General features: G+C 41.7%; 1 non-coding gene across 1 annotated transcript; it reads right to left on the bottom strand.

The window, feature by feature from the left end:
* Positions 1-5,097: 5,097 nt before the first annotated feature.
* LOC127696953 (5S ribosomal RNA) lies at positions 5,098-5,219 on the bottom strand. The gene has a single exon (XR_007980379.1). It is a non-coding gene; the product is annotated as a 5S ribosomal RNA (ribosomal RNA).
* Positions 5,220-12,940: the final 7,721 nt, after the last annotated feature.

Genomic DNA, 12,940 nt, shown 5'->3' with positions numbered 1-12,940 from the left:
CCCCCCCTCTTCCCCCCCTCTTCCCCCCTCTTCCCCCCTCTTCCCCCCTCTTCCCCCCTCTTCCCCCCCTCCCCCCCTTCTCCTCTCTCCCCCTCTCTCCCTCTCCCCCTCTCCCTCTATCCCCCTCTACCCCCTCTCCCCGCACTTCCCCCACTCCCCCCCACTTCCCCCACTCCCCCCACTTCCCCCTTCTCTCCCTCTCCTTCTCTCCCCTCTCCCTCTCTCCGCTCTCCCTCTCCCCCTCTCCCTCTCCCTCTCTCTCTCCCTCTCTCCCCCATCCCTCTCCCCCCTTTCCCCCTTCCCTCACTCCCCCCTCTCCCCCCCTCCCCCTCTTCCCCCCTCTTCCCCCCCTCTTCCCCCCTCTTCCCCCCCTCTCCCCCTTCTCCCCCTCCCCCCTCCTCCTCTCCCCCTCTCCCCCTCTCCCCCTCTCCCCCTCTCCCCCTCTCCCCCCTCTCCCCCTCTCCCCCTCTCCCCCCTCTCCCCCTCTCCCTCTCTCCCCCTCTCCCCCCTCTCCCCCTCTCCCCCTCTCCCCCTCTCCCTCTCTCCCTCTCTTCCCCTCTTTCCCTCTTCCCCTCACTCTCCTCCCACTCCCCCCTCTGCTCCCTCTCCCCTCTCTGCCCCATCTGCCCCCCTCTCTGCCCCCTCTCTGCCCCCCTCTCTGCCCCCTTCCCTCTCCCCCTTCCCTCTCCCCCTTCCCTCTCCCCCTTCCCTCTCCCCCTTCACCCCCTCCCCCTTCACCCCTCCCCCTTCACCCTCTCCCCCTTCACTCTCTTCTCCTCCATCTTCTCCTCCTCCTTCACTTCCTCCTCCTCCTCCTTCTTTCCCCCCCCCTCTCTCATTACCATCCAGAATTTCTCTCACACACTTTTCTCTCCATCCATCCACCCCTGATGTGTATTTTTACCCTTTTTAAGATTCAAGCATCCTCTTGTCAGGCCTTCCTTGTTAGTTTCTTGGTCTATGGATAGCATGGTTATTCTCTACTTTGTGGCTAATATTCACTTATGAATACATGCCACATTTGTCTTTCTGGATCTGGATTTTGCCTGCAAATTTCATGATGCCATGGTTTTTAATAGCTGAGTAGTATTGTAAATGTGCCATATATTCATTATCCACTCTTCAGTTGAGGGACACTTGGGTTGTTTTGAGTTTCTGGCTATTTCCAATAAAATAATGAACATAGTAAAAACACTGTCTTTGTGGTATGGTGGAGCATCAATTTGAGTATATGACCAGTAGTGATGTAATCAGTTCTGAGAATTACTTCCAGTTATTTGAGAGAACACTAAATTGATTTCCAGACTGTACAAGTTTACACTCCAACCAGCAAAGGAAGAGTGCTCCCCTTGGTCCACATTCTAGCCAGCATGAGCTGTTGCCCTTCTAATGAGTGTAACATGAAATCCCAGAATCATTTATATTTGGATTTCCCTGATGGCTAAGAATGTTAAGCATTTCTGTAATTGCTTCCTAGTCATTAACTATTCCTCTGTTGAGAATTCTACTTAGTTATTTGCCCCATTTTTAAAAATTGGGATATTTGGTTTGTTGGTGTCTAATTTTCTTAGATCTTTATATATTTTGGATATCAGTCCTCTTTCAGATGTAGGGTTGGTTGAGGTCTTTGCCCAATCTGTAGGCTGCTGTTGTGTCCTTTTTACAGTGTCCTTTTCTGTACAGGAGCTTTTTAATTTCATGAGATCCCATTTATTAATTGTTGATCTTAGGGGCTGAGCTGTTGGGTCTTTTCAGGAAATTGCCTCCTGTACTAATGGGTTCAAGGATATTCCCCACTTTCTTTTACATTTAATGTATATAGGTTTAGGTTGAGGTGTTTGATCTACATGGACTTGAGTCTTGTGTAGGCTGATAGATATGAATCTATTTGCTTCCATCTACATGCAGACATCCAGTTAGACCAGCACTATTTGTCGATGGTCTTTTCTTTATTTCATTTTATCGTTTTGCCTTCTTTGTCAAAAACCAATGACCATAATTGTGCTGGTTTATATCTGGGTCCTCCATTTGATTCCATTGATCACCCTGTCTGTCTTAATACCAACCATTCAGGGTTTATTACTACTGCTCTCTATTACCACTTGAAGTCAGAGATGTTGATAACATTAGAACTTGTATTGTATAGGATTGTTTTAGTTATCCTGGGGTTTTTTTCCATATGAAGATTAGAATTTTTTTAAAGTCTATAAATAATTGTCTTGAAATTTTGATAGGGATTGCATTGAATCTGTAGATTGTGTCTGGTAGGATGGCCATTTTCACTAGGTTGAGCCTCCTAATCCTTGAGCTTGGAGATTTTTCCATGTTCTGATATCTCCCTCAATTTCTTTCTCCAATTTCTTTTAAGTCTCTTTCTTCAGAAACTTGAAGTTCTTGTAATGCAAGACTTACACTTGCTTGGTTAGAGTTACACCAAGATATTTTGTATTTGTAGCTATTATAAAGATGGTGTTTCCTAATTTCTTTCTGAGACAGTTTATCATTTGTATAAAAATGAATTTTTTTACAGTGAGTTTTATATCCAGCCATTTTACTGAAGGTGTTTATCAGATATAGGAATTCTCTGGTAGAAATTTGGGGGTCTCTTATGTATACTATCATTTGATCTATGACTAGTGACACTTTGATTTCTTCTCTTCCAATTTTTATGCCCTTGAAATCCTTTAGTTATTGCTCTACCTAGAATTTTAAATCCTGGGTTAAGTAGATAGTTTGACAGTGGGTGGCCTTGTCTTGTCCCTGGTTTTAGTGAGATTGCTTTAAATTTCTCTTTTTAATTTGATGTTGGCTATTGCCTTGTCATATGTTGCTTGGATAATATTTACATATCCACCTTGTATCCTGATAACTCCAAGACTTTCAACATAATAAGCTGTTAGATTTTTTTTTCAAAGGCTTTTTCAGCATCAAGGAAGATGATCGTGTAATATTTTTTTAAGTTTGTTTTTATGGTGGGATACATTGATAGATTTTCATATGTTGAACTATCCTTGCATCCTTGTGTTGAAGCCTATTTGATTATGGTGGATTATGTCTTGACGTGTTCTGAGATTCCAGTAATTTATTGAGTATTTTTGAATAAACATTCATGAGGGATGTTAGTCTAAAGCTCTCCTTTCCTGTTGAGGCATTGTATAGCTTAGGTATCAGGGAGAATCTGGCCTTATAGAATGAGTTTGTCAAGGTACCTTTTGTTTCTATTTTTTTTTTTTTTTTGGAATATTTTGAGGATTATTGCATTAGCTCTTCTTTGAAAGCATGGTAATACTCTGCACTAAAACCACCTGACCCTATCCTGTTTGGGGATGGAAGACATTTAATGACTACTACTATTTCCCTAGGGATTATAGAACTAGGTATTTAACCTGACGTTGATTTTTTTTTAACTTTTGTAAGTTGCATTTGTTTTGAAGATCATCCATTTCTTTAATGTTTGCCAATTTTGTAGAGTACATGTGTTTGAGGTAAAACCTAATGATTTCCTTGGTGTCTGTTGTCATGTCTCCCTTTTCAGTTCTGATTTTGTTATTTTGGATACTGTCTCTCTACCTTTTAGTTTTCCTAAAGATTTGTCCATCTTATTCATCTTCTCAAAAAAACCAACTCTTGTTTTTGTTGATTGATTCATTGTACTGTTTTTTTGTTGTTGTTTCTAAGTGATTGGTTTCAGCACTGAGTTTGATTTTCTGTTGTCTACACCTATGGAATGTGTTTGCTTCTTCCTTTCTAGAGCCTTCAGGCATAGTATTAAATTGCTAGTACGTGAACTCTCTAATTCTTTATGAAGACACTTAATGCTATGATTTGCCTCTTAGGACTGCTTTCATTATGTCCCATAAGTTTGGGTATGTTCCACCATCATTTTCATTAAATTCTGAAAAGTCTTTAATTTATTTCTTCCCTGACGCAATGATAATTGAGTAGAGAGTTGTTCACTTTCCATGAGGTTATAGTGTTCTGATAAGATACAGGAATTTATTTCAATTTTCTTGTATCTGTTGAGTTTTGAATTAACCAACTACATGGTCAATTTGGGAGAGGGTTCCATGAGGTGCTGAGAAGGTATGTCCTTTGTGTTTGGGTGAAAGGCTCTGTATGTAGCTCTTAGGTCCATTAGATTCATACTTCTGTTTCAATTTTTCTCTGTTTACAGTTTGGATCAGTGACCTGTCTTTTAGTGAATGTGGGATGTTGAAGTATCACACTATTAATGTTTGACATTCAAGGTGTGACTTAAACTTTAGTAATATTTGTTTTATGAATCTGTGTGTCCTTGCATTTGGGGAATGGATAATCATAATTGAAACATCCTCTTGGTGGATTTGTTTTTTTACTCGGAAGTGCCCTTTGAAATTTTCATTGAAAATCTGTAGCATATTAGGATGGTTTCATTTATTTATTGATCTGCTGTCTTGGAAAAACCTTTTCCAGCCCTTTACTCTAAAATAATGTCTCCTTGATGTTGAGGTTTGTTTCTTGTATGGAGCAAAATGAAGGGTCTTCACATCCATTCTGTTAGTTTGTGTCTTTTTACGGGAAAATTAAGTCCATTGATACGGAGAGATATTGATGACCAATTATTGATAATTCCTGTAAGTTTCTGTTTCGATGTTGGTGGTGGTGTGTGTGTGTGTGTGTGTGTGTGTGTCCCTGTTTTTGGATTTGCTGGTGTGGAATTTTATTTAGTGTGTTTTCTTGTGTTAACCTGCTTGGGTTGGAGTTATCTTCTGTAAGGCTGAATCTGAGGATGGATATTGTTTAAATATTGTTTTGTCATGGAAAGTCTTGTTTTCTCCATCTAAGGTAATGTAGAATTTTACCTGGTTAGAGTAGTCTGGGCTGTCCATTTGTGGTCTATTCTGCAAGAGTCAAGGATCTTCTGTATTGAAAGTCTCTTTTGAGAAGTTGGGTATAATTTTTAATTTATTTATCTAATGGTTTTTCAAGATAGGGTTTCTCTGTGTAGCCCTGACTGTCCTGACTCTCTCTGTAGACCAGGCTGGTCTCAAACTCAGAAATTTGCCTGCCTCTGCCTCCCAAGTGCTGGGATTAAAGTGAGCCACTACTGCCCAGCAAAGCCTACAGCACATGGTATTCCCAGGTGGTCTCCCATCCAAGTACTAATCAGGCCCAAGCCTGCTTAGCTTATGAGTTCAGATGAGATCAGGTGTTGCGTTCAGGGTGGTATGGCCATAGGCTAGTGTAATTATAATAGGTCTCCCTTTATATATCACTTGGTCTTTTCCTCTGGCAGCTTTTTTGTTTTGTTTTGTTTTTTTGAGACAGGGTTTCTCTGTATAGCCCTGTCTGTCCTGGAACTCACTCTATAGACCAGGCTGGCCTCGAACTCAGAACTCTGCCTGCCTCTGCCTCCCAGAGTGCTGGCATCACAGGTGTGAACCACCACAGCCCAGCTCTGGCAGTTTTTAATATAGTTTTTTATTTGTTACATTTAGTGTTTAATTATGTGATAGGAGGATTTTTTGTTTTGGTCAAATCTACTTGGTGTTTTTCAGGCTTCTTGTATGTTTATAAGCAACTCTATTTTTCTTTTATGATTTTGTTAAATATTTTCTGGGCCTTTGAGCTGGGAATCATCCTCTTCTATTGTTCTTAGGTTTGGTCTTTTCATAGTGTACCAAATTTCCTGGATGTTTTGTATGGGAACCTCTTTTGATTTAACATTTTCATCTACCAATGTAGCAAATTCTTCAATTGTTTCTTGGCCACCTGATCTTCACTTTTCCATTTCTTGTATTATGTTACAGATGCTTGTGTCTGTTCTCTTACCTAGATTTTTCATCTCTGGGGTTGTCTTGGTTTGTATTTTCTTTACTGCTTTTACTTCTATTTTCAAATCTTGACCAGTTTTATTCATTTCCTTCACTTGTTTGATTATATTTTCTATGGGTTTTTTAAGGGATTTATTGATTTCCTCTTTAAAATGACCTACCATCTTCATAAAATTGGATTTAGGGCCACTTTCTCATGCTTCAGTTCCATTACAATATCCAGAGCTTATGGTAATAGTATATCTGGGATTTGGAGGTGCCACATTACCCTGGCTCTGGTCAATTGCCTCCTTATGCTGACCTTTAGCTATCTGAATGTCTCTGATGCCAGCAAGCCTCCTGAAAAGTAGGCAGATTTGTGAGCCAGCCAATGGAGTACAAGATAGAAGGTGCAATTTGCCCTGCTGTGTGGCCTAAGGAGACCTGGAAGGGAAGAGGCCTTGGGTAGGAATCTAGCTGAATACCCAAGATGCTGAGAGTCCTGAAAATGGAGGCAGAGCCATTGGCTGGAAAATGGAGCTCAATGGACACTGGGTGTGCCCCAGAGAGATCAGGCAGGCAGGTGACTTGGGGGGAGACTGGATATTTTTAAGAGACTATACATTCAATGTGCTTGAATTTGTAAAGACTGTGAAACTCTTAGTTATTCGTGTTTTAAATTTCTGGTATTTATTGCCCTGAGATCGGGGTAATGAATCCCACGCCTCCCATAACCCAAAAAGGAAGGATTATACCTCAAAAATTGTTCTGTGTCAAGTTGACAGGGATCAGTTGTACTGGATAATTTTATGCCAGCTGACACGTGCTAATGTCATCTGAGAGGACAGAACCCCTGTTTAGAAAAAGCCTTCATAAACTGTAGGAAAGCCAATAGAGAATTTTCTTAGTGATTGATGATGATGGTCTAGTCCCTTTTTTGTTGATGCTGTCCCTGGGCTGGTGGTCCTATTTTCTATAATAATGCATGGTACAGAGAGCAAGGCAGTAATTAATACTTTTCCATGGCCTCTGTATCAGCCCTCTGAGTTTTCCCTCCCTCTTTTTCTGTCCTAGCTTCCTTTAATGATTGGCTACAATGTGGAAGTGTAGGCCAAATAAATCCTTTTCTCCCTTGCCTTTGGTTATGACCTTTCACCACAGCAATAGAATCCTTAAGACCATGTGGTGTATGTGTATGGATGTGTGGTTGTATGTGAATGTGTGTGTGTGTGTTTTAAAACTTAACACAAGGTTCTATGTGGTCTGGAACATGTTTGTGGAACAGGCTAGAAAGCAAAACATCCAAATCTTTGCCTCCTGAGTGCTGGGATGATAGGCATTTGCTGCCAGGATTGGGGCATACTTTTTGTTTGCTTGTGTTTGCTTTTAAATGTTAGGATTTATTTAGGTGTTCTCCAATACCATGACTGGTCTGGAACTGCCTTTATTCTGGTTCATCACCCACCCAAACTATTCTAGGATTAGAGGTCAGAGCCAGCATGTCTGAAAGAATATGTTTAGTAACTTAATCAGATTGTAAGCTTTTAGTGATACTTCTTGGACACTAATTTGGTTTTGTGTGAATTAAAGTTTCCTTGGATGTCCTTTCTTGGATGTTTCCCCAGGATCCATTAGGATGGTAGTTCGTGGCCTACCCACATTCCTGGAGCTCATAAGGAAGAAGGCACTGAAGGATGAGGCTTTGGTTGTCTCTTCTCTGGAGAAACTGGTCATGGAGCTCCTCCCAGAACTGTTGGAGGAGGCCTTCACTGACAAATTGACTAATGTGAAGACTCCAATGGAATCCTTGGGTTTCTCTCTACCCTCCTGGGGTACTCTGATGTAAGACTCCAGAAGGAAATATTTCAGGCTATGCTATATGGACTATATTTCCTATTGACACACCTGGTTCAACTCAGGTAAGCATGACCATTGTAACATCAAGTGGAGGACACTAGGATTCAGGAAAATGATCCACTGGGTCTGGCAGTATGGGAGCAGAGGTAGATCAGAAGTTTTCAGTAGCATCAGCTTAGAAGACAATAGAAGCCTTGACTACTGCTTCTCTCTGATGAAAAGGTACAGTTCAGAGTAGAGTGGAGGAATAGAAAGGATGTAGGCACAGTGGGTGGAGCCTGCCTTTGTCTCTTTCACAGGTACTACTAGTACCAGGTCAAGAGTAAATTAATGAAGTCAAGTCAGAGGGCTATGGAGACAGCTCAGAAAGAGCCATTGCCTGGCACTATGAGGTCTTGTTAGACACTCAGCATCTAGAAAATCAAACACTGCCTAGACCAGATAGGAGAAGGGAAGAGCTCACTCCATGGAAGGTCATCTCTTGTCCACTGACACTTCATCTGTTACCCATAGGAGGTGGAAACTTCGAGTTCTCGATATACAGAATGAGCACCATGATGTTTGGGATGTATGGGGAAGAAGTGAGAGTGTTTGCGGCTCTGCAGAGACCAAGAACAAGAAGAAGTAGAAGAGCCTGAGCTGGAAGTGGCACACAAACCAGCTATGAAAGGTGATAACTACTGACCTCTGCTTTGGGACTGTCTTAGTCAGGGTTTCTATTCCTGCACAAACATCATGACCAAGAAGCAAGTTGGGGAGGAAAGGGTTTATTGAGCTTACACTTCTGCATTGCTGTTCATCACTAAAGGAAGTCAGGACTGGAACTCAAGCAGGGTTGGAATCAGGAGCTGATGCAGAGGCCATGGAGAGATGTTCCTTACTGGCTTGCTTCCCCTGGCTTGTTCAGCCTGCTCTCTTACAGAACCCAAGAACAGCAGCCCAAAGATGGTACCACCCACAAGGGGACCTCCCCACTTGATCACTAACTAAGAAAATGCCACACAGCTGGATCTCATAGAGGAACTTCCCCAACTGAAGTTCCTTTCTCTGATAACTCCAGCCTGTGTCAAGTTGACACACAAAACCAGCCAGTACAGGGAGACTTACAGATGAATGGTGAACATACTTCTTGGATTGGGCCTGGGAGAGAAAAAGTTGCTTATAATTGATTCCAAATGTAAAAAGTTGACATTTTTGACTGTCAAAGGATACCTTTGACTTCCAGAGTGAACTGGGGCTGGCTGGGCAAAGACTTGGTAGCTGATCACTCAGCTGACTTTTCTCTGAGGGAGCAAAGGTTGATTCTCTGGGGTTAGCAAGAAGCAATCTGTTGCCCACAAATTACTCCTTGGGGCTGGCAAGAAGGGTTGAGGTATCAGTATTAGGGTTCTCTACAGTCACAGGACATATGTGTAGTCTCTATAGTTAGGGAATTTGTCGATGACTCAATCTGTAGTCCAACTCCCCAACAATGGTCAGCAGCAGCTGTGGGTGGAAGTCCGAGGATCTAGCAGTTTCTCAGTCCCATGAGGCAAGCAGTCAAAGAGTGAGTTATCTTCTTCCAATATCCTTATGTAGGTCTCCAGCAGAGGGTGAGGCCCAGATTAAAAGTGTGTGCCACCACACCTTTAATCCCAGATCACCTTAAACTCAGAACTCTCCCAGTCTTAATCCATAGCCACTATGTTCAAGATCTCCATGCAAAGATCTAGGTCAGAAACTTGTATCTCTCAGCCTCCAGATTAGAATCACTGCTAAATTATAGTTCATTCCAGATATAGTCAAGTTGACAACTAGGAATAGCCACTACAGGATCATAATCAATCTCTCTCTCTCTCTCTCTCTCTCTCTCACACACACACACACACACACACACACACACACACAGAGGAAGCAAGCTTCAACCACCTCTAACTTCACACATATACATACATACATATGCACACTCACATTTGATGGGTGGAGCAAATCTCCATCACTTTTTCTCCCACAGTTTATATGTCCCAGCACTATCTTTCAAGCAGTACAAAAACAATGTATTTACATTCTATTGTCTTTGAGTGAAAGGTTGCAATGAGTATACTAAGAAAAGACATGTTTCACAATACCCTCACATGAGCAAGTGTTTTACGTATTAAGGATTAAAAAATTATTCCCAAGAGCCCATGTACATTTGTATGTAAGCAACTTGCTATAGATCTTCCAGGTGTAAGCAAGCAAGGTATTTTTCTCAGCCAATCTCTCTTACAGGCTGAAATTTGTGGTTAAATGTAATCTTAAAAAAATCTTTAAGAGCATCACAAACATAAACTTCTATATAAAAACCAGTCATTTCTACTTTAAATCTACAGAGCACACTTCTACTCATTAACAATTTCTTATTAAATAATATCAGGAAACTGAGGGCAAAGGGTTGTACAAGAAATTAATCATCGACTTAATCACCAGCTCAAGTTTAGCAATAGAGGCACATGAGATAGTGCCTGGTACCAACTCACCCTGGCACATCTCTCACACTGAGGCCAAACAAGGCAGTCCAGTTATAGGAACAGGATCCACAGGCAGGCAACAGAGGGAAAGCCCCACTCCCATTCTTGGGGGACCTGCAGGAAGATTGTTTTAGTTTTGCTGCTATGAACAGACACCATGATCATGGCAAGTCTTATAAAGGACAACATTTAATTGAGGCTGGTTTATAGGTTCAGAGGTTCAGTCCATTATCCTCAAGGCAAGAGCATGGCAGTATCCAAGCAGGCATGATGTAGGCAGAGATGAGAGTTCAACATCTTCATCTGAAGACTGCTAGTGGAAGACTCACTTCCAGATAACTAGAGTGAGCATCTTAAGGTCACATGCACAGTGATACACCTACCCACACACTTCCTAATAGAGCCACTCCCTGGGCCTAGTATATACAAGCCAATATAAAGACAAAGCTGGATATCTGCTACATATATTATGGGGTGGGATGAAGTTTTGTCCTGTCCATGTTTCAGTTGGCACTTCAGTTTCTGGAATCCTCCAAAGGTTGAGGTTAGTTCATACTGTTAGTATTCTTGTGAAGTCCATATCTACTCCAGGTCCTTTAATCCCTTTCCTAACTCACAAAACTCCCAGAGCTCTGTCTAATGTTTGGCTGTGAGTCTCTGCATCCTCTTCTATCACCTGCTGAGGAGTTACCTCTCTGAGGACAGTTGATACTAGGCTCCTATCTGCAGGTATAACAGTATCATTAATAGTGTCATCTATTGGTACCTGTCTATGGCATGAACGTCTAGTTTGGCCAGTCATCATTTGGCCATTGGAGCAGGAGTCTCTGCTCCATCTTTTTCCCTGCAAATCTTGTGGGCAGGACACAATTTGGGTCCAAGGTTCAATGAGTGGATTGCTGTCCTTTACTGGTCCTACTGCCTGACTTGAGGAGGTAGTCACTTCAGACTGCCACTGCTAGGAGTCACCCTCCTACACTCCTGTGACCCTCCCCACATCCCAAGTCTCTGGCAGTCCTAGAGATGCATCCCTATGCTCCACCTACCTGCTGCAGATTTCCATTCTCTTTCCCCAATGCTCTCCCTATACCTCATCCTCTCACCCAGACCCCCTCCCCATCTCTCTCCCATGAAATTCTATCCCTCCATCTACCTTCAATGTCCATTCTGTTTCTCCTCCTGAGTGGGATTTAAGCATCTTTCCTTGGGCTCTCTTTGTTGTTTGCCTTCTTTGAGTCTGTGGATTGTAGCATGGGCATCCTTTACTTTAAGACTAGTATCCACTTATAAGTGAGCACATACCATGAATGTCCTCTATAGTATGTCTAGATTACCTCACTCAGGATCATCTTTTCTACTTCCCAATTTCCTGCCAATCTCATGCTATCAATATCAATGTTTTTAATCACTGAGTATTCAATTGTATAAGCAAACAACCATTTTTTCGTTCTTCACTTGAGGGACATGTGGGACATTACAGTTTCTGGCCATTATAAATAAAGCTGATATGGACATAGTTGAGGAAGTGTCCTTGTAATATAGTGGAGCCTCTTTGGGGTATATATCTGGAGTCCTATATCTGGGTCTTGTGGTAGAGAACTATTCCCAGTTTTCTGAGAAAACTGCCAAATTGATTTCCAGAGGGGGTTATACAAGTTTGCCCTCCCACCAGCAGAGGAGAAGTACTCCCATTACTCTACATCCTCACAATCATGTGCTGTCTCTTGAGATTTTATTTTTTTTGACTAAAATCATTGAACTTCTCTAAATATATTTCAGCCATTTGAGATTTCTTTTAATTCTGTTTAGCTGCACAATTTTGTAATTGGGTTATTTGATATGTTGGTGTCTTGACTCCTTGACTTCTTTATGCGTTTTGGATATTAGCTCTGTCAGATGTAGGTCTGGTAAAAATTTTATTTCCCATTTTGTAGGCTTTCATTTTGCACTGTGGATAGTGTCCTTTGCCTTAAAGAAGCTTTCAGTTTCATGAGGTCCCATTTATTCATTGTTGATCTTAGTGCCTGAGCTCTGAGTGTTCTCTCCAGGAAGTTGTCTCCTGTAGCAAATGCAATCTAGAAAATTTCCCATTTTCTCATCTATTAGATTTGGTGTATCTGGTTATATGTTTGGCCAACATGGACTTGAGCATTTTGCAGGATGAAAAATATGGATCTATTTACATTCTTCTACATGCAGGCATTGAGTTATACCAGCACCATTTGTTGAAGATCCTTTTTTCTTCTGTCTGGTTTGGGCTTTGTCAAAACTCAAGTGTCAATAGGTGTGTAGGTCATTAATTCAATTCCACTGATCAACCTGTCTGTTTCAATACCACCATGCAGTTTTTATTACTATTGCTCTGTAGTTCCACTTGAAGTAAAGGATTATGATAACTTGGTTATCCCTCCTGCAAGCCTGTGTGTCAGAATTCCTGGGAGACAAATTCTTTCCAGGAGGTATTTGGGTATGAACAGTTGTGGCACAGAGTCAGTTGAGGGGTGCAGACAGAAACCAGAAGGATCCTGTCCCAGGCTGTTTGTTCCTTGGTTCTTGTGTCCTAATGGCTCTTGGAGGGTCCCTTTTAGGCCAGGAATTTGAGCAGAAGTGGTGGTCTTACCTGTGCTCACAGGTGAATCGGCACTCCAGGAAGACCAGCTCTCTCCCATTGGTATTTTTGTATGAAGTGCTTCAGTCCTGAGTTTGATTATTTCCTGCTGTTTATTCCTATGAGTTGTTTGATTCATTCTTAATAAAACTTTCATGTGTATTTTAACTTGCTAGTATGATAACTCTCCAAAT

Source organism: Apodemus sylvaticus, chromosome 11 (assembly GCF_947179515.1).
Source record: "Apodemus sylvaticus chromosome 11, mApoSyl1.1, whole genome shotgun sequence".
Classification (NCBI taxonomy): domain Eukaryota; kingdom Metazoa; phylum Chordata; class Mammalia; order Rodentia; family Muridae; genus Apodemus; species Apodemus sylvaticus.
The sequence above is the reverse complement of the archived record's forward strand: the minus strand, read 5'-3'. Positions and strand labels throughout refer to the sequence as shown.